The 25,950-nt window shown below is 41.7% G+C and overlaps 1 protein-coding gene across 1 annotated transcript in view; it reads left to right on the top strand.

Annotated features, from left to right (window-relative positions):
• Nucleotides 1-650: 650 nt before the first annotated feature.
• drd2b (dopamine receptor D2b) overlaps nucleotides 651-25,950 on the top strand; it is a 64,400-nt gene continuing 39,100 nt past the window's right edge. Inside the window, exon 1 of the mRNA XM_066659799.1 lies at nucleotides 651-870. The gene's annotated coding sequence lies outside the window, so the exon portion shown is untranslated. The remainder of the gene's footprint in view (nucleotides 871-25,950) is intronic.

A 25,950-nucleotide genomic window follows, 5' to 3' on the forward strand; every position in this document is an offset into this window, starting at 1 on the left:
TCAGTCTCTTTCTCTCTTTGTTGCTTTCTCGTTTCCTTCTCTTTCCCACTCTCCCCTTCTTCTCAAGCTTTTTTCTCTCTCCAGTCCCCTTCCAGATGTTCTTCTTAGCTTCTTCTTTTCCCTTCTCTGTTTCTTATTTTCTCTTTTACTTCTATTTCCCTCTACTGAATTTTATTGTTTTTTTTTGTCATTCTTTCTTTGCTGTATCTCTGTCTCACACTTTCCTACTGCTTTTCCTTAACTCCATGTCGTTTGTTTTCTCTCCTATATATATATCTCCTTCTTTATCTCTCTCCCTGCTTCTATTTCTGTCCTCCACACTTATTGTGTAATTTCTCTCTCTCTCTCTCTCTCTCTCTCTCTCTCTCCCTCTGCTGAGCTCATCTTTAGTTCTGTCCTACATTCCCATCTCTCTCTCACCCTCTTACTCTGGCTTTCCCTGTGTCTCTGTCTTTCTGTATCTTCCACATGTCTTCTTCATTATCACCCCCTCTGGTTCTATTTCTGTCCCCTCTCCTATTGTGTAACCTCTCTCTCTCTCTCTCTCTCTCTCTCTCTCTGGCCCCGCCCCCTTTCTCTCTCTACCTGGAGTGTGTTGTTATAGCGCTTCACTCTTAACTTGGAGTCCGTTTGAGTCCGAGTCGCTTCGCTTCACACTGAAGTGAAGAACGGAGGAACGGGACATGTTGGACAGCGGCCGCTCCTCTGTCCATTTATTCAGTGCTTTCAGAAGTTAATCCGGACCCTGATAAACGCCGTTTTGCCTGGCGCGAGCAATGGACAGCGGGAATGTGTGGACATTAAGGATGTAAACAGCGGGAGAGACTGACGGACAGACACTAGACATTCCTCTAATCCTATGGCTTGAAGGTAAGCGGTCCCTGTTTGCTGGAGGACACGCGCATGCTAAAGTTTTTCTGTTTGTAACAAAGTACAAAGTTGGAAGGTCTATTCCAGTTTTCAGTTCCACATTAAAATGCTGCAGCCGTTACGCTCTGGAGGCGCGTATTAATGAGAAATATGGGATTCGAGTCGCTATTTGAAAATAACTTGGGTTGAGTTGCAGTCAGGGTTTTCCTAAGAAATCAGCCTTTAGTGAAATAGCAACAGAACATTGCTTCTTTCTGTGAAATATTAAAATATTGAATCTACTTTTTCCATTCTGACCAGTATTCTGGCAACGAAAAAGACTCAAGTAAAACTTATAAAACACTATATTACAATATGAACCCGAGGCAGAGGCGTGTGCTCCTCCTAAAATGGCGCTTACATTGGGTCCAGACTGAATAATCTGAATGGGGTTCTTTCTGCTGAACCAACAAGACCATAGACACAATGTAGTTTACATTATCCAGGTAGCAAAATGATTCTGGCCCCCATTTTCATGGTCCACTTGCCACATGGAATGACAGCACTTAAGCTGACCGCTTCTACTTGCACCATGAAGGCCACATATCACCAGAAGTCACTTTTTGGGCCACTTTTTACTTACATCCAGTTTGCCATAGCTAGCGCAGCCATTTCTTTGCCAGAGGTGATCCAGATGTGGTTTGTGACCTGTGTCAAATGAACATTTGTTATATGTGGGCCACTGTGGTTAACACACAGTTTGCCATGTGAACATACAGCAAGCTCTGAGCTGAAATATGAATAGTTTTAGTATCTGTTTGAAATAGTGCCATTTTCAAACTATAAGAGCTGCAATTGTTTATTATAGACTACATCATCAAATCAAATCCTAACATGTTTTAAATGGGGATGTTTAGCTTCTATAATCAATTTAGACCAATAAGAGGCAGCCAAGCACTGTACACCCAGTGTTCGAAATGAAATCCAGGTCTTCTTGTTTATCTTGGTTATGAAGACATGATTGTTACGAAAGGTTTGGTCCATCGTTTATGAAGAATAGCAGTTTAAATCACAAACGCAATACTGATCAGAAAAAATGCAATGTGATATCCAATCAAATGAAAGTCTGTCTGTCACATATGTCATCATACATGGTACAGCGAGTAGTGAAAGGCTCTGATGAATACCTGAATCAGTGAAGCAGTTAAATAGAGATAGAATATAAAACTATGAAGATAGAAATGTAGATGTCATATTAAGCATAATATATATATATATATATATATATATATATATATATATATATATATATATATATATATATATATATATAGAGAGAGAGAGAGAGAGAGAGAGAGAGAGAGAGAGATGTTATAAATAAAACGGGTATAATGTAGCTAGAAAATCATATATAAATATGAAAATAAATCAATATCCATACACATCAGGTTGCAGAAATCAGCTTTATTCTTTTCAGTTTTGTTTGTTAGTTGAATTTTACATTATTAAGATGTCTTTTTTTGGAAAATGTAGTTCAGAAAAGGGATGTTTTATTACATACAATAAAGATATACTCTTCTTTCTGCCTGTTTTTCTACTCTGGGGTGTCATGTCTCTCACTTTTATCATCACTTCTATCATATATCACTTTTATTGTAAGAACCCGAGTCTTCTGAATGTCAGCGTACACTGTATGATCAAAATCTCACCTCAAAAAGTATTAACAGTGATTTCTCCCTCCTTTGCTGCAGTAACAGCCTTTACTTTTCCAGGAAACCTTTACACTAGATGTTGAAACATTCCTGTGAGGATATGACGGTTTTCATCTGCAGGAGCTTTAGTGAGGTCAGTGAACTGATGTTAGATGATTGGCTCTGGATCACAAACTCCAGTCCAAAGGTATCCTAAACGTATAGGATATATAGGACTATCAGAGAAGGCGGTTACACTGCTCCACAGCCTAGTGCTGGGTGGCTTTATATGCCTCCAGCCTATGAATGGCATTAGGGAAGATGACTGTACGTTCAGGTGTAGCTGCTTCAGAGATTATTCAAGATGTGTGTGCTTGTGTCCACAATTAAAGCATCTTAAAGTGGTGGAGGTCACGAGTCCTAAACAGTGTGTATATGTTATTGGACATGATTCTCTCTTTCTCTCTCTCTCTCTCTCTCTCTCTCTCTCTCTCTCTCTCTCTCTCTCTCTCTCTCTCTCTGTCTGTATTTGAGGGTCAGTGTTAACTGGGGTCTACAAGCCTGATGTCATAAGATCTTCATAAAGACATGTACTTGGCAGAGGTTAATGGCATTGGATTATTGCCCATTTCTGCATATTCACTGTGTAATTGCTAGAATTTCAAGAGCCCTCTTGTTGGATAGAAGTAATCTTCAACTGCCCAAAAGGCCGTTCAGAAATACAGACGTCTCTTCAGTGGGCAGCATTTCTGTGCTGTCTAATACATGCACGGACACATGGCATATTTCAAGCTTTTAAATGTCACTAGAAAAAAAAAAAACAAGAATTAATCCTGGTAGACACGGAGCTCTGATTTAAACGAGTGCGGCTTTCAAAGACAGTGGCTATTATTTGACCTTTTCCAGTTCCCTGCTTTCCTTTCTCTTCTGTCCCATTCTTTGCCGTGACCAATGATTTTCCTCAGACGACAGCAAGTCCATCACCTCTTGATAGGTGCAGCTGCAACAGCAAATGATGGCCACATTCCAGCTGCCCCCTCCAGCCATGCGTTTCGCACTTCAGTGCCAAATGGTGGGTGATGACAACAACATTTAGTGTTTGTTACCAACCAAAGGAAAAGAGATATCCCTCTCGGTTGGCACATAGCAGCTGCCATTTAAAAGATCTCAACATGCAACGATCAATGTGAATGACTCACTGTGAGGAGACTTAAAGAGTTGGATAATGGTTAATTATTCATTTACCACCTGTAAAAATTTAACAACCACTATTTATTGTAATCCATTTGTCAAGCCACGTAATGCGGTCTTATTCGTTATATTTTTAATTGTATTTTGGTTTGAAGGGGACATATTATACCTGTTTTAAACAAGTTAAAATAGGTGGTCTATAGGATATACAAAACATGTTCATTAAGTTCTTTGCACAAAATCCCTCTCACACAAAAAGATGTCACCAGCTCTATTCCGGTCAGTTTCAGTCCCTTTCAGAATGTGCCGTTTAAGGGCTCAGTCAGTTTTAGGCAAATAAGCTGTTGCTGGCCATGCCCCACTCATCCCATGTTTACACAGGTGAGGGCGGGTACCAGGATGGTTCTATGCAAATGTCCTTATTGTGATGTCACAATAAGGGAGGCACCCAAACAGCTCGTAGCAGCATATGATTCCTGACACCAAAATCTTTCAACTGATTCACAGAAAACAATGGATGTTTTTTTTTTTCGTGCTTGGAGTGTTTATAGGAGCAGTAGAAACCCAAGTGGAAATACAAAAGCATGCAAAAAGTGAGTTTTGCATAATATGCCCCCTTTAAGGTTTACGTTGTTATAAATTCAGCAGCTGGAGCATTAGTGAGATGAGGTACCACCACTCCAACTCATTCCACAAATATTGGCTCATATGCAGCTGTCCAGAACACCCCTGTTTCGTTTTATGCTTTTCAGTAGAGGTTACACAAGCTTTGTTGGCACAAAAGAACATCTGTGTCCATAAAAGATGAGCTGAATGAATTAAATATTTAATTAATTGCATTAATGAGGGATGTCCACAGCCCTTTGGAAGTATAGATCTCATTGATGCAGGTGATTGCTGTGGTGGTGTAACACAGTTTATTCAACGCACTTCAGTGATGTGACTTAAATGGACACTGTAATAAACATAATGAACACATTCCATTCGTTTTTAACATGCATTAACAAGTGCAAACATTCTAAAACATAAAGACTGAAGGCGTTGTCAGATAGCGAAGCACTTCTCTGTGCAACAAGTCTTTTAATGTCAGGCTGGATTAGATTTATATCATATGCCCCCGGTTTGCACCCCGTGGCATTGAATTTGACTGGTACTTCACGCAGCCTCCACAGAGCAGTACTGATTTTAATGTGTTTGACCCTCAGTGCCTTTCAGCCATGCTGTTATTTTTGCTCGCCCCCAGCCCACTGTGCGATTCTGTCTCTTAGGGGCTGCTGAAATCGCAGGGGCTTCAGACCATGACTAATTCTGGATTGTAATCATATGCGTAAATAAATACTGTCCTCCAAATATGCATGCTTCGCTGAGTGCTGTGCCTGCTTGAGAGTGGTTTCGAAGTCTTCCAGTTTGAGACTTATAACTGCTTGAGATCCAGCTGAGGTTTAGGGTCGCAAAAGTGATTACAAGGGATTAAAGTGGCCGTGTAAGCACAGCTTGTTCTGAGAAAGTTTTGTGGAGATGGTTTTGTATGGTCTTGTACGCTGTGGGCCGCACTAACAGAAATAAGCCTATTTTACACAACAAACTATTTGACCACAAGAAACACAATGACACAAGTCACATAAATGTATGGAGACTGTGTGTATAGAGTCTGTGCAAATGAACACAAAGAATTGCAGGAGAATATGGTACAGTTATGTTTTTAAACAAGTAATAAGTCATTATACTGCCACCTAGTGGTCTGGAGGTGTCAGAGACGACAGTCAATTGGCACCAGTATACTCAGCACACATCAGCTATTAGGTAGAAAAGATGAGTGAGTTTATTTGAAGAAGGTGATGATTGCACTGGTAGATTTAGAAGGTCATTAGTAGGTACGCTCCAGTTTTAATTTTGGCTGTAGATTTTGAATTAGTTTTTGTCTTAGTCTTTTGACAAAGGTGTAGTAGTTTTAGTCTCATTTTAGTAATTAAATTGTTTGTTTTAGTCAAGCTTTAGACAATAAAAACTGAAAAACTTTAGTCATGTTTTAGTCAGTTAAGTTAATAAAGCCTTATTTTAGTCACATATTCTGTCATATTTGTGAGTTGTTATTTATTGCTGCCCCCTCCAGGCTGTATTCCCGCCTTGCGCCCAATGATTCCAGGTAGGCTCTGGACCCACCGCGACCCTGAATTGGATAAGCGGTTACAGATAATGAATGAAAAAATGAATGAATTATTTATTGCTATCTTTCAGAGTCAATTGCTTAAAAGTTGTTACATTTAAAAACTTTAACATGCAACATTATGGAAGGATCATGTCCAATTTATTTCTTCAAATAAATTTTGCATTTATTTAACATTTAACAGTTTAAATTCAGAATGTGCTGCAGAAGGCCAATGCAAACCTAGACTCCAAGAGTTTCAACTCTATGAATCATTGGCCAAATTTTGATACATGCTACTTCCAGATGCTTAAAGAATTATCCTGTGGGAGTAGACTCTTCTTGACTGTTTGCCCAGGCCTATTGCCCTGACAACAGTAAACCTACGGAGCATTTACCTGTTTATATTTCTTTGCTATTTTCTGTATCCAGATTAGAAATAACTGAACATTTTTCAGTTTTTCACATTTCTGTTTAGTTTTTAATTATTGACAAAAAATTGTAAAACTGTTCATCATAGTTCTTGGCTTCAAATTATTATTATTTATATTTAGTTCTTGTCTAGTTTTAATTGTGAACAATTAGATGGCCATATTAACAAATAGAAAACAAATAGTTTTCATTAACAAAAAGTTAAATGGCATGGGATATTTTCTGAGAATCAGGACCTCGGATTTACTTTCTTCCAAAGAATGTCACTATTTGTCCAGTGTAGTGTCTCTGTCACTGCTCTTGGACATAGTGTAACATACAGAGATCACAGAGACAGTGCCCCCAGTGGGCCTCACCCACAAATAACCCAGGCATTCTTGCCTTGAATGAGTTTCATCCGAGTACCGGCCCAAACCTGCTTCTATGCATTTTCATGTTCTGGTGTTCAGGTGCTGTGCCTGTTGGCATATGGACATGTGCTGTTGCTTGTTAATATGGGTATAGCAGCTTCATGCTTTTGGATTTAATCACAGAGCAAAGAAAATGTGGTCACAGATAACAGTAATTTGTTTTCTGTGTGTTGGTAATTCATTGTGCTGTAATTGTGTGATTATCACTCTTGATATTGACCTTTCAGGAACCCACCAGACATGAAAAAAACAAAAAACACACCATTTATACAGGGGCTTACTTTTGAAGTCTGTGATTAATGGGCCTAATAAAACACACATGCTAATGGTGTGATATGCATCCATGTACGATTACCCTGAGCAGCATTTATCTTGAGGTTCCAGTGTGTTTTATATGGAGATTTAGTAATTCTCCAAGCAGTGTCTCACTCTTCATGAATAAATCCTGATTCTGTCCTTGAACATGCGAGTGGATGCGTTCAGTGACATGCGTTTCTATCAATGTCTGTCACTCTGGAAGAACCATCCTGAAACAGAAAAAGTGAGTCGTGCTGGGTGATGCATAACAGAACACATTAACTGGCCAAAGGTTTGTGGACATCTGCTCATCCAACATTTCTTGTCACGTTAAAGATGTGAAACGTTGTTGTGAGGATTTGAGGTAGTGCTGGGAGATATGGCGGCAAATAAACTGAAAGTATTAATTGATAACGACTGATGAACATTTATTTAGTTTTTTGTCTTATAGTTAACTGACAGTGCATGTACTGTAAATATGCTGAAGTATTAAAGCTGGTCTAGAGGAAAGAACAATAAAAAAAGATCTTAATATCTTTGTAGTTTTTCCTAGACAACAAAGAGTTCGGACGGAAAGACAAAGTCTCCTGCTGCTCAAATGTGTGTGCGAGATCAAGACCTCAGTAATCCCACACGTCTCTTCTTGGATTTTAGCGGAGATCTCAGTAAACTCACAAACTGCTCAGATTTGCCAGATGAACTAAACCCACTCTCTCTTTTTGTTTAATCTTTTTTCTTCATGGAGTTTTAGGAGGATCTCCATTATGTCTCCTGGGTCATTACTGTGAGCGATAAAATTTTACTTCTAATGTTGCCAGGGGCCTTTCTGTTGTGGGTTTGAGCCCCACTCCGGGTGACTGGCTGTTGAGGAGTTTGGTGTGTTCTCCCTGTGTCCGCTTTGGTTTCATCTGGATGCTCCGGTTTCCTCCCACAGTTCAAGAACACACATTGGTAAGTGGATTAAACTCAAAAGTGTCCATAGGTCAGAGTATGTGAGTGAAGGTGTGAGTGTGTGTCGACCAGTGAAGGACTGGTGCCGCCTACAGGGTTTGTTACTGCCTTGCACCCAGTGATTCTGGGTAGGCTCCGGACCCACCACGAGCCTGAACTGGGACCTTGATATTAACAGAACTAACAAAAAACAACATTACATTAATTGGAAGTACAGCATGTTGATTTCAATGAATTGTCCAGTCCTATATTGAGGCATGCTTATAACCATTTCATTTATTCCACTAATCAAAAACCTTGAAGAAGCATTAGCATGATTCTGAGAGTCCTACATATGACCAAAGGGTGAAAGGGATAAAAAATCCAATCCTGCATGAAGTCACCAGGGCCAATACATCACGCCTGCGGTTATTTTCTGCCTCATCCAGTATTTCTCAGAGGAAGTCCAGCTAGAGTTGTGGCTCCAGATGGGTTTGTGGCATGGAGCTTATCTGAGAGTCAGGGCGGCAAAGGGGCGGGGCTGAGACAGCTCTTGTTGTTAGAACACAGTTGCGGCACACGGTCATAATGAGCTCATCGGAGGCTTGTTACACTGCCCCTCTGCTGTTACTCTCCAAGAAGCAGTCGGTGCACACTTCCTCTAATGGATGAGCCAGTGTGATAGAGTGCTGGAACAGACAGATCTAGAGCGGGGGATAATGCACCGGATGACACACACAAGCGCCGCTGTGCTGCCCCAACCCTCCGCACGCGAGCTTTGCTTGACTATGCTCACTGTGGCTCATCGTGTTAAAGTGCCCTTCTTCCGTGGAAGCCTTAGATGACTGAGGGTGAATCCTTGGAGAATATTATGGGTAATCTATAACAAGAACCACAGCCTGTGACTGCTTTTAAAACCCCTACAAACCCACACACTTTGAAATGAAACATCCGAGTCAGTTTTTGGTGATCTGTCTAAATTGGAAAACATAAAATGATTTTGTGCTGCATGTAATGTATGTAGAAAGCAGGCACTTCAGAATTGTCCCGGCTCTTATTCTGAGTCTCTCCAATCACAGTGCAGGACTCTGCAGGACTCTCATGTGAGAGCACAAAGACTGCTTACAGAGAGAAGAGAGAAAGGTAGATCAAAATAGCTAATGTTAAGTTTGATTGGTTTTAAAGTTGAAAATAATATTTGCTATTTATTTATTTATTTATTTAACGTTACACATATATAGCGCCTTTATAGAAACCCAAGGACGCTTTACAATCAACACTCAACATTCAGTCCACACACACACTGGAGGACTGCATTGGGCACTAGAGTTTTACTCAGGAAAGAGCGCCAATCCTTATCTGGGCACACATACATTCACTTAGAGGCATTTATTTACATACACACTCATTCACTCACACACCAGGACAGTTGTGAGACCCCGGAGGAAACCCACAAAGACACGGGGAGAACATGGAAACTCCACCCAAATGGGACATGAACCCAAGACCCCAACGCTGAGAGGCTAACGTGCTAACCACTAAAACATAAATCCATACGTAAATTTACATAAAGCCAGCACTGGCACCACTCTACGCACTTAGTCACAAGACTCCAAACTCAGTTCAGTCACTTAGTGCACTACAACATGCCACACATCATTCTGACAGTACTACGCTACATTAAAGCCACATCAAGACCACATAAAGCCACAGTAGATCACAGGTAATTGGAGATTTACACAGAGGAAGGTACCCAGTCTTTTAATAAACAAGACTAAGTTCCCTCAGCTAATGTTACTGTCCCTGCACTGTACAGTTCTTATGTCTCAGCTCAAACATAAACTGATACGAAATGTGATACAAACTGATACTGAACATTTTCTTCCAAGAAATATGGAAGGTTACTTAAGAGTTCATAAAATGTAGAATCTGCAATTTGATTTATTTACCATTTTCACAGATGCACTAGATTAATTCACATGCTGATATTTAGGAATGTGATGTAGATGTCATTGCAATATCTTTGTGTACATACACGGGCCATGAAGTATTTCTATTAATATGATTTTTTCAGCTCATATTGTATGGCTAAAACTTGTCAATACCTTATTCATTCATTTATTTTCCCAAATTTCTTCATCTTTATCAGGATAATTGGGCTATCTGTAGTTTGGGTGCATGACATGAACCAAATATATATATATATATATTCTGTTTAATGATGTTGATGGATATTGCAGTATCAATATGAAATGCACTCAATTATAGTGAAAATAGAAATACACAGGAGAAATGTGCGGCCTCTGGTGCCATTTATCCCTCTAATTTAATAAATCAAAAGCATTCTTAGCTGACTGCATATCTTACACCATGTAGTACATGATAGTGTTGATCATTGCTTTATGAGGCAGGGACTTCAAACCTTAATAGCTCACGCACATATGAGTATGTGATGTAGACCTAATCATGCTTTCAGTTTTTTTCTGCTGAATACTCCCCGTCCAGTTGTTTGTGGTTGTACTTTAAGTCATGGCAAAAGTCTGTTGATTTCCCTGTGATGGCTGCCACACTGGATCAGCACGAATCTATGCATGAATCTATGGAGGGAGCGTGCTCATTTCCTCTATGTCCAAAGTATTCACAATCTACAAGTGAGTCTCACATTCAGTACCAATCCCTCCTCACCTCAGTCCTCTGTGGTTTCTCAGCCCTAGGCCTGGCAGAACTTTCCAAGACTAACAGCTATTGTGGCTTATTTGTTCGCTATGGACCTCTGTGCCTCACTGTGACTCAGGCCTAATTACGCTGTGTGTGAATAGTATGCAGTGTGAAGAATCTGCTTTGTTGCAAATATAGATGTTGCGCATCGCAGCGGTTTCTGACAATGACTTTTTCCAAGACCGATATCAGGAATCTTTCCTCTGACCTCTTGAATACATGGCTGATTATTTCTGATGCCTGTCAAATTGAAGCTCTGTGTAAGTAAAGCCATCAGCTCCAACTGTGAGCAGGGATGAAATGTCTGCTTTGTCTGGCAACTTATGAAAAATCGGGAAGTAGGAATGTATCATTTATTCACTGTGATAAACGAGTTTGCATCTAGAATAATATTTTTAGGCTGAAAAGCCCCAGACCCTTGAAAAATCCAGGTTGAAGGAAACAAGAAAAAGAAAATCTTTGTTGTTCCAAAGAGTCATGAATTGATTTGACTGCCTTTGACACATTCGCTTGTGGACGATCTGTTTTCTGAAACATGAGCTGTGATGAAAGAGTGCTTGGAGAGGAATGGGCGGGATGTTATAAGTCCTGGATGGTTGCATCACAACGCTGGAGAGTTTCTTCTCATCAGAAACGGTTTCTTTGATTGTTATTGTTTTGGAGGGAAAATGTAGTCAGAAAACTGGATGAGTGGTCTGTCCTGTGCTGTTACCTCTCTGGTTACCCTGCTGGTATTTTGAACTGTCATTGCCATAAAAGCATGGGGAAGGTTTTGGCAACAGCTCAAAAATGAGACTTTATACTTTATCCTCCTTTTCCAGCTTATATTGAACCAGAGAAAGATAAGGAGGAATACCCAAAGGCTTAAAGGGTCTTCTTTCATGGCACTTCAAGACTGTAATATAACTGGAAGGAGGAACTGTTCTGGAATACAGTACAGGACAGAGGAAGTTAAAAGCCACAATTGTGTATGTATGGTGTGTACAACTTTTAATGGTTTTGTTGATTTGTTTTTTAAAAATGCTATCTTGGAAAAAACTATTCAAATAATTGGCTTGAGAATGAGAACCCCTATCCCTCTGCTGAAACCATGCTCAGCTAAAAATTTGCAGGCTCCGCTAAAACAGACTCTGCTAAAATTGCACAACACACATTCCCCCTGCCCCCACCCCCCAAAAATGTCAATTATAACTAATAGTTATTAGTAGAAGTTTTTTTAGGCCTCTTCTTTATGTCCATTAACTTAGGATTACCACAGAGTATCTAAGATTTTAATATGTAAAATATCCAAAAGCAGGAGTAGCTGTATTCCTTTTTTTAACCAAACTTCTATTGCAATTAATATGTATGTAAGTTCATTCATTATAGTCAAAGAGTCTAATTCTTGTCTTATGTGACTATGTAAGTTTTATATTTCACTATTAAAATCACATTGGCTGCTGTATAATGTAGGTCTCAAGATTATTTTAAGCAACTGCTTCAAACCACTGTCTTACACTTTACTCGTTGTCATCATCTGTCATGTGATAAATATGGCCCTGTGTTTTATCACAGTTCCGTTCACACACTGTATAAAGTACTAATGTCTGCAACTGCGAGACTGTAAACTTCAGATGAAGCAACACAACAAAACTGAACATAAATGAAGCTTTATTAGCAATGACAGATGACATTCTGTTGTCAGAAACTGTTTTGCTTCAGTAGAAGTAACGACTCGGGAGAAGGAGAGATGGACTGAGCTGGAGAGAAGACATCTGAAGGCTTGTTGCAGTTCTTCTCAGGACAGTCATGCTTATGGACAGACCACAAAGCCACTAAAACCAGGGCAAACCCCTGTCATGTGAATCAGTGGATTTGAATCAAATTGCCTGATCCAAAGCGCCTTATATAAAATTTGATTAGGTGATGGCCGAACAGTCGAGTGATTAACTGGGATTGGGCTGAGTGCGGAGTGTGTGGTTGCAGATGTCCATTCGTGGTTTGAAAACCTGGCAGTAACCTCAGACGTGAAATTTCTTTTTTAAAGTATGGGGATTTAACTTTAATTTGGAACTCAGAATAACACTTGATGCACCAGATTTTTAAATGTAATGAGTTAGTTATAGTAGCATCTCAAACTGAATTGCAAAGCTGTGACAGTGCAGTGATGATTTTAAGGACTTGAAGGGCACTGAGAGATAACAGAAAATGAGAACAGAGAAGAACCAAGTGAAAATGGCTAAAATGCAGAGCTTCTGCTTTTCACTGCTGTGCGTTTGGGTCGGGGTGAACAAAGAGCGGCTCGTTATCATATACAGGAAAATATGGTGAAAGCAGTCATTCTGAATTATGCTGTTTAGACACGGTAGAACGCTGCTGTGGGGTTTGATTATTGTGGTATTTTGACCAATGCAGATCACAGACAGTTAATTAAGACCCCAGAACTGGGTTCACTAGAGGGAAAGGGGTATATATGTGCCATTTAGGGTGGGAAGATTAACCTAATAACACAAAGCTTGATATTATAACCTGCAGTCTGCGCATTTAGTGCTAAATTTGGAAAAAGCCTGGTTGTGCTGATTTTCTTGAAGCAATTTTTGAAAATAATTGCATAGATTGAATAGAATATTTGAATTTGCATAGATTGAATAGAATAATTGAATAGAATAGTCATAATTAGGTTCATAATTAGATATTTCCAGTCATTCCAGATAAGTCATCCAGCATCAGTCTTAGCCCAGTGATAGAGTATAGTTCTACTTGACAATGGAAGTAGAGCAGAAACTGTGCTAAACACTGACAGTGTCGATCATTATTTTGTAAATTCCATGGCTTGGTTATTCCTCTGCCGTCAGATCCTTCTTCATCCTATTGGACACCACAAACCAAACACGCTCTAACAAGCCTCAGAAAGCATACTGGAATTGCTCAGAAGAGCCACTCCATTGTTCACACAGTCCACCGAATCACAGGAAGTGCCAATTGAGCATGCTGTGAACATATCCAACGTATCTCCACTGAAATTATAACCAGCCTAAAATGACTGCAATCATCGTTTATGACACAATGGGGCTGAGCTAATTACATAATGGAGCTGATTTAATTATGATTTAAACCTGGAAATCCTGCTAGATATTACGTGATCATTTCAAATATATCCATACTGGGATAAATATAGACAAATGAGTGTCTCCTTTCACTGTACATCCAGTTATTTTGAACACTTGAGTAAATCTCAGCACAGTAATACAGTGTATACGGGTGGACAACATGATATTTTATTGTAAAAGAAAAAAAGTTTTTTGCATGCAGTTGTAAAGTTAGTTCAGATATATTAATATTGACAAAGCCAAGAGATTTAGGTTTGTCTGTGATGTTTCTTGTTTTCCTGGCAATTTTTTTGGTGTCTTTTTTATTTATTTCCAAATTATAAAGAATCGATGTAAACTAAGGGATATATTGTGATATAAATTTTGCCCAAATCGTCCAGCCCTACTCTGGACCCACCATGACCCTGAACTGGATAAAATCACTTAGCTCATTTTTAAGAATCAAGACTTTTAACAGATTTTTTTGGAGTGGGTGAAATGGTGAATTAAATTCCCTGAATTGGTCATTTTTGGTACTCTTCCTTTAAACATGGCACAGCTGGTGCAGTCTGTCTGTTTTAACTCACCAAATATCAGAAAAAATTATTTTGGGTTACATATTGTGGGAAATGTCTTCATGTTTTAATATTAGGGCTGGGCAATTAATCAAAAATTGCTGACAATAAACATGAGCACAAAACCCCAAATCTCTGCTATCAGAGTGGTTCTTTATCATCACTTTCGAATGCATTAAGGGCACGGGAGCGTGTAGGTGACAAGTGCCCTGAAATTCAATCTAGCTTCGAGGTGCTTAGTAACTAAAAGCCGTTTCCCCAAGGTCAGCCAGGCCAAAGAGGATTTCCAGAGGAAGCCATCTCTGAGAACATGTGGCAGTGTTTCAAATGCCACTGAAACATTGTTTTTAGGCCAGAGCATTGTAGTCATATAAAAGTCAAAGCTGAGATCGTGTTGTTTTCAGGCCGCTTTGAAGAAGCCGCAGCGCTCTGTGTTAAAGTGATCTGTCTGAGTTATGTGTGGCAGGCTACAGCTGGTGCGTATTTGAAGTTGCTGAATTCATCCTAATTTTAGTCATATTTCCTGTTTTGCAAAAATGAAAAAACGGCTCTACCCGAAATTCAAATGTCAGCTTATTTGAAAAGGCAATGTTTATGACCTACTGGACTTGTAAACACTGCTGTGACTTGAGAGTGCTGCAGTCTTTTTTTTCTTTAAGAACAAGAATTTTAAACGCTGCTCTTGCCTAGTGTGCGTACATTGTGTACATGTGAGTGTGCGTATGTGTGGATGTGTGTGTGTTTTCCCTGAGATGTGTCTGAGGGAGCTGACAGGGCAGACAGCTGAAGAAATACAAGTGCTCTAATCTCCCCAAGGCTTGTCATTCACTTTTGGATATGAGCTGACAATACATTTAAGGGAGTGTACTCTATCAACCAGCTCAGAGCGGTGCCTCCATTCTTCCTTCATCCAGTCGGGTTTAGCACCTTCAGAATTACCTTCTCCCCAGCCGTCCAGTCCCTTTTATGCAGAGTGCCATAATTTGACACCCCTGTTTCTGCAAAAAGGCTTAAATATCGAAGGGACAGGGAAACCAAATCCCTCTGAGATAAACAGTGGAGACCTAGGATGTGAGCGTGGGCTGACAGCAACACTGCTGTCTATGAAGACACTTGTAGATGAGGCTGTATCAGATGAGACACATAATTAAAATCTGATTGATATAAGGATTTGAATAATAATAATAATAATAATAATAATACAGTAATAGGGCGGCACGGTGGCGCAGCAGGTAGCGTCGCAGTCACACAGCTCCAGGGGCCTGGAGGTTGTGGGTTCGATTCCCGCTCCGGGTGACTGTCTGTGAGGAGTTGGTGTGTTCTCCCCGTGTCCACGTGGGTTTCCTCCGGGTGCTCCGGTTTCCTCCCACAGTCCAAAAACACACGTTGCAGGTGGATTGGCGACTCGAAAGTGTCCGTAGGTGTGAGTATGTGAGTGAGTGTGTGTGTGTCTGTGTTGCCCTGTGAAGTACTGGCGTCCCCTCCAGGGTGTATTCGCGCCTTGCGCCCAATGATTCCTGGTAGGCTATGGACCCCCCGCGACCCTAAATTGTATAAGCGGTTACAGATGATAGATGGATGGATACAGTAATAACTCCTCAAGTCTGTTCTCTTCTTATCAGCATTTACTGAGAGACCATTCTCCATCTGTATTTACTGCCTGATCAAAACATTTATATTCCGTTTATATTCAGAAACTGAACAGAGGGCTTCTGACTGGTGCCGTGATCTAAACATTGGCTCTGATTTTGGTTTCAACCCCAGTGATGCCTAAGGCCCCATCCACAGGTATCCATTTATTGTTAATAACTGAGGTTTTCCTTTCTGTTTTTGAAAATATCCCTGTCCAGGCGAATACGAAAATGGGTGCATTATCATAGCAGTCCAGTAGGGGGGCATAGTACTTCTTAGAGAGAGGCATCAAAACACCATGACACATAAGAGAAACACAGAGGTGTTAATCCCAAATCAATCCAAACTCACTCTGTAGTGCACTACGAAAGTCATGAAACCGCTCATTTTGTATTAGAAATAATATATTTCTAACACAGCATCAGTTCTACTTATTCATATGTGGGAATCTGAAAACTAGTGCTAGCTGCATGTACACTGTAGTCTAATGACTTCACTATATAGGGAGTAAGGAGGATTTGCATTTCAGCCATGGGCAGGCACCCTGTGTGACATCAGCATTTCTGAAAATATCCGTTTACCTTCTTCCACACAAGAACAGTAACAGTGCGTTTTCAAAAATATCCACCTTTGAGAGCACACAAACCTCTGTTTTATAAATAAACAGATCCGTGTGAATGGGGCGTAAGACATCTGAGTCTAGGCATCCAAGAGAGTACAATTGGTCTTGCTCTCTGGGTGAGTTGGAAGGCTCTTCATCTCCCTTCATCATGCAAGTCTAGTACTAGCCAGCATGGGCATCTAAGTAATTGAGCTTTATAATGATGTGTTAATAGCAGCAGTTTGAAAGCAAAGGTAGTTGATTTCATATATTTTGGAAAAAGCATATGCCTGCTTTCACCCTCCCAGGTCGCTGGCTATATGTGTGACCTACGGAATCCTAGGTATCCAATTAGCTTTCAGTATATAATATGTAAATATAAATCAGTATATAACTTGTGATGACTAATGTTTCAGAGAACAATGGGAGTAATATTCCACTATATCCACTATTGTAAAAAGAGAGTCTTTAACAGTGTCAGCACATATTGGACTAGAAATAGTAAAGACCTAATAAGTTAAGGTCGGTCTGGGCTGTTGAGTACTGAACATAACGTTCCAGACTGCAAGCTAACTGTGCTGTGTACTCTGCACATGTTTGTTTGGTTCTGGTTTGACCTGTCCACAGGCAATCGACAATCTCTAAGCCACTGTGTTACATTTCCCTTCTTAAAGGGGACATATGCACATATCACATTATTTTGGCGATCTGGAACCTACCAACACACACACTGTGAAGAAAGTCCACCCAAGCTGTTTTCTGTTGTCTGCTTATGGAAGATAACCTGGGATAATATAAATTTGTGCTGCTCTTGTGAACACTTGTGTGTGTTCACTTGTTGAAAGAGAAATAATATCGTGTCGATAAAAATGTTGGCCTTTACATTTTTTTTGCAAAAGCCCTTAAGCTACTACATATCATACAGTTCATATGCCATAATTCTCTCATCATTCAGTGACACTGTCAATTACTTAGAAGGGAGAACTGAATAACCCAGAAACCTCTGACTCACAAGTACACCACAGAGATGAAGAAAGAACTTGGAATCCAATTTCAGTCTCAGTACAGAACTCAAACCTCATGGTTGGCCTCTCTTCTGCAGTGCAGGAGCATTCGAGCCTCTCAGTTGGGGCTCTTGTTTATAGGTGCTGTTTGGGGATTGATATTGATTCAGAATGTCATGCTGTGTGACTTGACTGAGCAGCTGGGAAAAACGCCCCTTCCTCTGTGTACCACAGAATTCTTAGAAATTTCATCCCTTCAGAACTCTTCGCTTTCCACTAAATCAAACACTCACTAGTGGAAATAAACTTGAATCCGATACCATGACTCACCAAAAGAAATCTCTGAAACCTTGGGCAGAATAAATGTACCCAAGTACAAGCCATGGAGTTGGTGTTTTTAACTGATATGTTGAAACATTCTGCAAGTTCTATTTGATACAGGAACTGTTTTTCCAACAGACATGTGATATAGTATGATTTAGTGCTAGGTGATATGAACACAGATCAACATCAAGATTAACTGTACATTTTACCATGGTTACGATTAATTAACCTATTATTTATTTATTTATTTATTGACCCTTATATTTCAGTGAGGCTTGTACTGTAAATATGCTCCAGTATTAAAGCTGGGATATTTTTTCTAATGTGGCTGGTAGCAGTGGTGTCATGATACCAAAATTATGACTTTCGATACAATACCTCCCTAAATATCTCAATACCAGTACTGAAATGATACCATCGAACCAACCTAAAATATCAGGAGAAGTATTTACGTTCTCTAAAGCTGAGGGCGGTCACAAAAACGCTGGTAACTGCTTGTTAAATGTGATGTCACAAGTTACATGTCGTTTCACCATTTATGGGTCCAATAACCCCTTCGCCCTTCGCTGCCGTTGTATGCTTAGCTGAACCTATGTGTGCTTTTAGGTCCTTTACACCTTTATTTGCTACACAAAACATGGGAATTTCTTTTTTAATTCATCTGAGAACTTACATTTATGTTTCAGCATAGCTGCTCGAGATGAGGGTGGGTACATGAGCTTTGCCTGACGTAAACAAGGACTAGTGAGGTGCAGGTTGACCAATTAAATGTTTACAGAGAAGGTTATCGACCAATAACGGTAACTCTACAATCAGACCGTCCATCCATCCGTCCATCCAATATCCACCGCTTATCCGGGTCCGTGTCACGGGGGAAGCAGTCGGAGCAAAGAAACCCAGACCTCCCTCTCCCCAGCCACCTCCTCCAGCTCCTCCGGGGGTATACCGAGGTGTTCCCAGGCCAGTCGAGACATGTAGTCTCTCCAGCGTGTTTTTGGTCTGCCCCGGGGCCTCCTCCCCGTTGGACATGCCCGGAACACCTCACCAGGAAGGCATCCAGGAGGCATCCGGACCAGATGCCCGAACCACCTCAACTGGCTCCTCTTGACGTGGAAGAGCAGCGGCTCCACTCCGAGTCGCTCCCGGATGTCCGAGCTCCTAACCCTGTCTCTAAGGGAGAGTCCAGACACCCTGTGGAGAAAACTCATTTCAGCCGTTTGTACCCGCGATTTCGTTCTTTCGGTCTCTACCCAAAGCTCGTGACCATAGGTGAGGGTTGGGACGTAGATTGAACGGTAAATCGAGAGCTTTGCTTTTCTGATCAGCTCTCTCTTCACCACAACGGACCGGTACAGAGCCCGCATTACTGCTGACGCTGCACCGATCCGCCTGTCAATCTCACGCTCCATCTTTCCCTCACTCGTGAACAAGACCCCGAGGTATTTAAACTCCTCCACTTGAGGCAGGATCTCACTTCCAACCTGGAGAGAGCACTCCACCCTTTACCAACTGAGTACCATGGACTCGGATTTGGAGGTGCTGATCCTCATACCTACCGCTTCACACTCGGTTGCAAACTGGTCCAACAAGAGCCAGAGGTCCTGGCCAACAAGCCAACAAGACCACATCATCCGCAAAAAGCAGATATGGAATCCTGAGACCACCAAACAGGACACCCGCCGCCACTTGGCTATGCCGAGAAATTCTGTCCAAAAAAATTATGAACAGAACCGGTGACAACGGGCAGCCCTGACGGAGTCCAACTCTTACTGCCAGCCATACGAACCAGACTCCTGCTATGTTTGTACAGGGACTGGATAGCTCGTAGCAAAGAGCCCAGCGCCCCATACTCCCCGAGCACCCCCCACAGAATATCCCGAGGGACACAGTCGAATGCCTTCTCCAGATCCACAAAACACATGTGGACTGGTTGAGCAAACTCCCATGCACCCTCCAGGATCCTAGCGAGGGTAAAGAACTGGTCCTGTGTTCCACAACCGGGGCTCAAATATCAGTCGGACTCTCTTCTCCAGTACCCCCACATAGACCTTACCGTGGAGGCTGAGGAGTGTGATCCCCCTATAGTTGGAACACACCCTCCGATCCCCCTTTTTAAAAAGGGGAACCACCACCCCAATCTGCCAGTCCAGAGGCACTGTCCCCGATGTCCACACGATGTTGCAAAGACGTGTCAGCCTAGACAGCCCCACAACATCCAGAGCCTTGAGGAACCCAGGGCGAACTTCATCCACCCCCGGAGCCCTACCGCCAAGGAGTTTCCCTACCACCTCGGCCACCTCAGCCCCAGTGATAGACGAGCCCCCCCGGGGTCCCCAAGCTCTTCTTCCTCTGCGGAAGACGTGCTGGTGGGATTGAGAAGATCCTCAAAGTATTCCTTCCACTGCCTAATGACGTCCCCAGTCGAGGTCAACAGTTCCCCACCCCCACCATATACAGTGTTGGTGGAAAACTGCTTTCCCCTCCTGAGTCGCCTGATGGTTTGCTAGAAACTTCTCGGAGCCGACCGAAAGTTGTATTCCATGTTCTCACTGAACTCCTCCCACACCCGAGTTTTTGCCTCAGCGACAGCCGAAGCCGCGAGCCGCTTGGCTCCTCGGTACCTGTCAGCTGCCTCCGAAGCCCCCTGAGCCAACCAGGCTTGATAGGACTCTTTCTTCAGCTTGACAGCCCCCCTCACCCGGGGTGTCCACCACCGAGTGCGGGGATTGCCACCCCGACAGGCACCAACAACCTTGCCGCCACAGCTCCGCTCAGCCGCCTCAACAATGGAGGTCCGGAACACGGCCCATTCGGAACAATGTCACCGGCCTCCCCCGGGATGCAGTCGAAGCTCTGCCGGATGTGGGAGTTGAAGATCTTTCTGACAGGTTGCTCTGCCAAACGTTCCCAGCATACCCTCATGCGGCCTAGGGTATCCTGATGCCAGGTGTACTTGTGGACACCCTTATGCTCGAACATCGTGTTCGTAATGGACAAACTGTGATGAGCACAGAAATCCAATAACTGAAGACCACTCGGGTTCAGATCAGTGGACCGTCCAATCAGAAGATTTTAAGCTACTTCACCACTCCCCCTTCTTACTCAAGCGAACCAAACGGAGTAGGGGAGGGCAGGACTAGTTTGTGAACGAAATGCTTCTCGAAGTTCTATGTAAGCTCTAGAAAAACAAAATCCCGGACGTTTGTGAAATTCAGCCCGGAAATTTTTTTAAGTCTAAAAAAGAGGACATGTCAAGAAGCCGAGGAAAGAGCTGTCTCTCCCACTCACGGTCAGTCCTGGTGTTCTAATGAGTTGTGCTACCGGCGATTCTCTTCTATAAAAAGTAGTAGTAGCGAGTTGGGTTTTTTGTTTTTTAAATAACTCGATAGAAAAACGTCACTAAAACTAGCGGCAAAATCATTAAGGGAGAGAAAGGAGGCAAAGCGCTGCGGGCGCACGCTGTGGCAATCATTGGTAATACCTCCTTCTTAAAGTACCGGTACTCATTATATGTGGTATTGTATCATTTTTAATGACAAAGTACTGAGATACTATTCTAGTATCAGTATACTGTGCAACACTAGCTGGGAGCTTGTTCCTCTCATGTTTTCTTAGTGCTGTTTTTATTTGTGCTTTTGTTGCTGAAACAGTTTTTTCTCAGTGTTTACATTTGACTTCTTTTTGTTCAGTGTCGTCTTAATTATTGTCAAAACCCAGCACATCCAACCACAGATGCTCTGTTGTTTGTTTGCTTGGTACGAGCCTCTGCCTCTGCATTTAGGTTCTCCACCATGTTGCATATAGGGGCAGAATCATGTGACTACAGCATGGTAGTGTTGTATTAAAGGGACAGTACATGAACAGTACATGAGGGATATAACAATTAAAAAAATATATAGATATAATCGATATAGACAAGATCATGTCGATTAGAAATTCTGAATGTGGAATTTTTTGATTAATTGCCCAGCCCTAGTATGATTACACTTCAGTGATTTGTATAATCCTACGAACGCATTTTGTTGTCACGTCCACTGTCAAATGACCTGTGTACCTTGCCATGTACATATCTCATAAATGAATAGGGATCCTACCTACCCACACACTGTGAAATAAGACCACCCAGTAATTTGTGCCTAAGTCAGCTTATGCTTTAGAATTGTCCCGCCTTCTCGTCTGAGTCTCTCCAATCACAGTGCTGGACCCATATTTATGTGAGAGTGCAAAGATGACGTTAAACTGAGCAAAACAGTTACAACACGCTTGGAGAAATAAGAGCACTGAATGAAAACAGAACAGAGCAAAATCAGCGAAAAACCAGAGCATTCCTTACTGCTGTGTGCTCAGGTTGGGGTGAACAGCGAGCGGCTCATTATCTTTTAAAGGAATAACCGTTCGTTCTGAACAGGGCTATATAGACAGTGGGAGAACACTGCTGTGGGATTTGATCCTTGTGGTATTTTGACCGAAGCAGGCCAAAGACATTTTTAGACCCCAGTAATTATTCACTTATTGATGAGGGATAGAAAATGTCCCCTTCACTACAGATTTATGTGAGAAAACATTGTCAGCAGTGTAGTGACATAGTCCAAGCACTGTTTGGTTGAAGTTTCAAGAGTCTGAATTAATCTGTCGGTTCACCTGCGCAGTTCTGATGCTGACAGAGGTGTTATAAGTTTGACACGTCTCTGGGCAGCAGCACTGATTGTTGCCATATTGCGGATGTTCCCATGATTGCTGCTGTTGGAGTATGGAGTAAGGACTTAGAGATAATCCATGTTCCTAATCCACCCTGCTCATTTGGTGTTATTGTTTTTCTATCCAATGCTCACCAGAGAAGGCTATGTTTTCCTTCTGAGTCTTGGGCCCTCTTAAGGTTTCCTCCTCATGTTCTTTCCACTGTCGCCGTGGCAGCGATCCCTTGGGGCGGATTTCCGGAAAGCTGCTATGTGACAAGGCCAGATATAAAAATGTGATACACAAATCAAATTGAATTGAATACAATGCTTTCTTCAGAGTCTTGCCCCTAGTTATCAATTAGCCCTCATTACAATCATCTCTAACAGCAATCGACTTGATCGATCATTGCCCACCATGCCCTCTCATCAGCGTGAGAGCACACTGTGCTTAGTGTGGCTGTGGCTGAGAGCTAGTCCTGTTTTACAGCCACAATTTGCCTCCCTTCACAGTTGAGCCTAAGGGAGACACCTGGTCATTAAAACTGGGGAAAACATCCTACATGCGTACTTTGGAGTGGTCAGGACTGGCTGTCACATGGCCCTTCTGCTCAGCCTTGTGAAAAATCACCTCTGACATGGATGGGCACAGTTGCTGCTTGGTAGACAGATGCCAAGCGTAATCAGTACCCTTCTCATCTTGTTTCATTTTTCCGCTTTTTTGGTTTGTTTGTTTTGTCTGTCTCCGCTCTTTCTCTTCTCTTCCCTTCTCTTCTCTTCTATTTGTCTCTCTGCTCCATGTTTCTCTTCTCTTCTTTTTTATCTGTTCTCTCCTCTTTCTCTGCCCCTTGTTCTTATTTTCCCTTCTCTTATTTGTCTCTGCTTTTTTGACTCTTCTCTTCTCTTCTCTTCTCTTCTCTATTCTCTCCTCTTTCTCTTTCTCTGTTCCTATTTTCTCTTCGCCAATTTTCTGCTTTTTTGCCTCTTCTCTTCTCTTCTCTTCTCTTCTCTTTTATTCGTCTCTGCTCTGTTTTCTCTTCTATTCTCACCTCTCCTCTTTCTCTGCCATTTTTTCCTTATTTTCTCTTCTCTTATATTTATCTCTGCTCTTTTGCCTCTTCGCTCCTCTTCTCTTTTCTTCTCTTCTATTCTCTGTCTCTACCCTTTTCTACCTTTTCTAGCCTATTCTCTTATCTTAGTTTCTCTTCTATTCTGTTTCTCTCTTGCCATTTCTCTTCCCTTCCCTCTTTCTCCCTCTGCTCTCCTCTGCCCTTTCTCTTCTCTTCTTCTTTTTGCTGCCCTTCCCTTACTTTCCCCTTCTGTCCCCATCTTTGTTGTTATCCTCCTTGCCCTTCCTCTCTCCACTCTCCTCTCCTCTCTTTCTCTTCTTTTCAGTCTTCTTTTATTCTTCCTCTCTCAGGCCGCGCTGCTCACAAATGAGATGAGACAGAGCAGGGACGTGAGGCAGGCAGAGCTAGCGCTCCTCTAGCCCCAGGCACAACTGGCAGATTCGAGCGTATTGGCAGGAAGAGAGGAAGCCAGGAGAGAGACAGTAGGCAAGAGTGAGAGGTTCCCTCAGTTAACTGCTACTTTATGATGCAACTGCATGCCCAGGACAAGCCCCCAAGCCACCTGGGGGCTGCAGGGGGTGCACATTATCTGGTTTGGACGCAGGTTGCCTGCCCTCAAGTCCCAGGTGAACTGCTCTCCTTACTCATTGAGACACTATGGGCAAACAATATGGCTGTGACTGTGCTGTATTAATTATGGCTCTTATTTCATTTTTTTTAAAGGCTAACTAAATGTGATTGTAGTGTTTTGAGCATGTAGGTCTTAATGGGGGCATATTCTACCCCTACCCATTTCAGGTTAGGGCTGCACGGTGTTGGGAAAATTTTACAAATATTGTTTTTCTGCAATATATATTGTGATATTAAAAAGGGCAAGAATTTTTGAAACATGTCATGTTATTAATCATTGTCATATAATTATGCATTTCTTGTAGCTTAAATAAGGGGCTCAACTAGGGCAGGCCAATTAATCAAAAATTAGAGATTCAGGACTTCTAATAGAGATAATTTATTCATTCATTCATTCATTTATTCATGGTCTGAAACCACTTATCCAATTCAGGGTTGCAGTGGGTCCGGAGCCTGTCTGGAATCACTGGGCGCAAGGCGGGAACACACCCTGGAGGGGGTGCCAGTCCTTCACAGGGGGGACCTAATCGACATAATTTTATTTATATTGATTATATCAATTATGTTTATTCTGTTATGTCCCCACTGTGTGTTCATGGACTGTCCCTTTAAAAACACGTTACCAAGCTGTGGTCATGTGATTCTGCTCCTATCTGCCACATGGAAGCAACCTAAACGCTGAGGCTGACCAAGCGAATCGTACCAAAGAAAAACACAAAGTTTGTGGTTTGGATGTGCTGTGTTTTAACTATAATGAAGACGACAGTGGTCAAAAAACATTAGAAAATATCTCATATTTAATACTGGAGCATATTTACAGTCTCGTCACTGAAGTATGGGGTCAAAAATACAAAAACAAAATAATCGTAATCGTGGTAAAATGTATAATTAATTGTGATGTTGAGTTGCGCTTATATCGCCCAGCACTAGGCTCATCTGTGAATTATGAAGGTGGTATCTAGAAGGGATATAGGAGCTTCAATATCACATTAGGTAATTCTCTCTTTCTCTCTCTCTTTCTCTCTCTCTCTCGCTCTCTCTCTCTGCTTTGGTCAAAATACATCAAGGATCAATCACTAATCTAAATGTCTAAACAGCCCTGTTCAGTACGTCCACATTCAGCACTTGTTCCTTTGAATGATAATGAGCAACTCGCTGTTCACCCGGACCCTGAGTGCACAGCAGTGAATAGCAGAAGAGTTGGTTTTCTTTCTTCTCCATTCCTGTTTTTTCCCCATTTTGTGCTCGTTCTCACACTTGTTGTGTCTCTTTTTTTCTGTTTAACTTCATCTTTGCACTCTCACATAATCATGGGTTCAGTGCTGTGATTGTAGAGTCTCAGACGAGAAGGCTGGACAGTTCTGCACTCTGCATGAGATGGATCATTAAATAAAAATCTCATTTGATCCAATGTCTTCTGACTTAGGCAAAACACAAAAAACTAACTGTGTGTGTGTTGGTGGGCTCCTGACCCGCAAATGTATGTGATTTTGTCATAATGTCTTTTTCATTCTTTCATAAATATACTAAACATTTTGTTCTGTCACAACATCACATCTTGCGCTCCGTCTCAGCAGGGTCTCCATCTCAACAGGACTTTCACAGCAGGGTTGATCTTTGATTTAGCTGAAGAACATTTGTACATTTAATTATGTAGCTTTTTTTGTTTGTTTATACTTCCTCGTCAGAGTACTCCACTATTTACA

Source organism: Hoplias malabaricus, chromosome 2 (assembly GCF_029633855.1).
Source record: "Hoplias malabaricus isolate fHopMal1 chromosome 2, fHopMal1.hap1, whole genome shotgun sequence".
Taxonomy (NCBI): domain Eukaryota; kingdom Metazoa; phylum Chordata; class Actinopteri; order Characiformes; family Erythrinidae; genus Hoplias; species Hoplias malabaricus.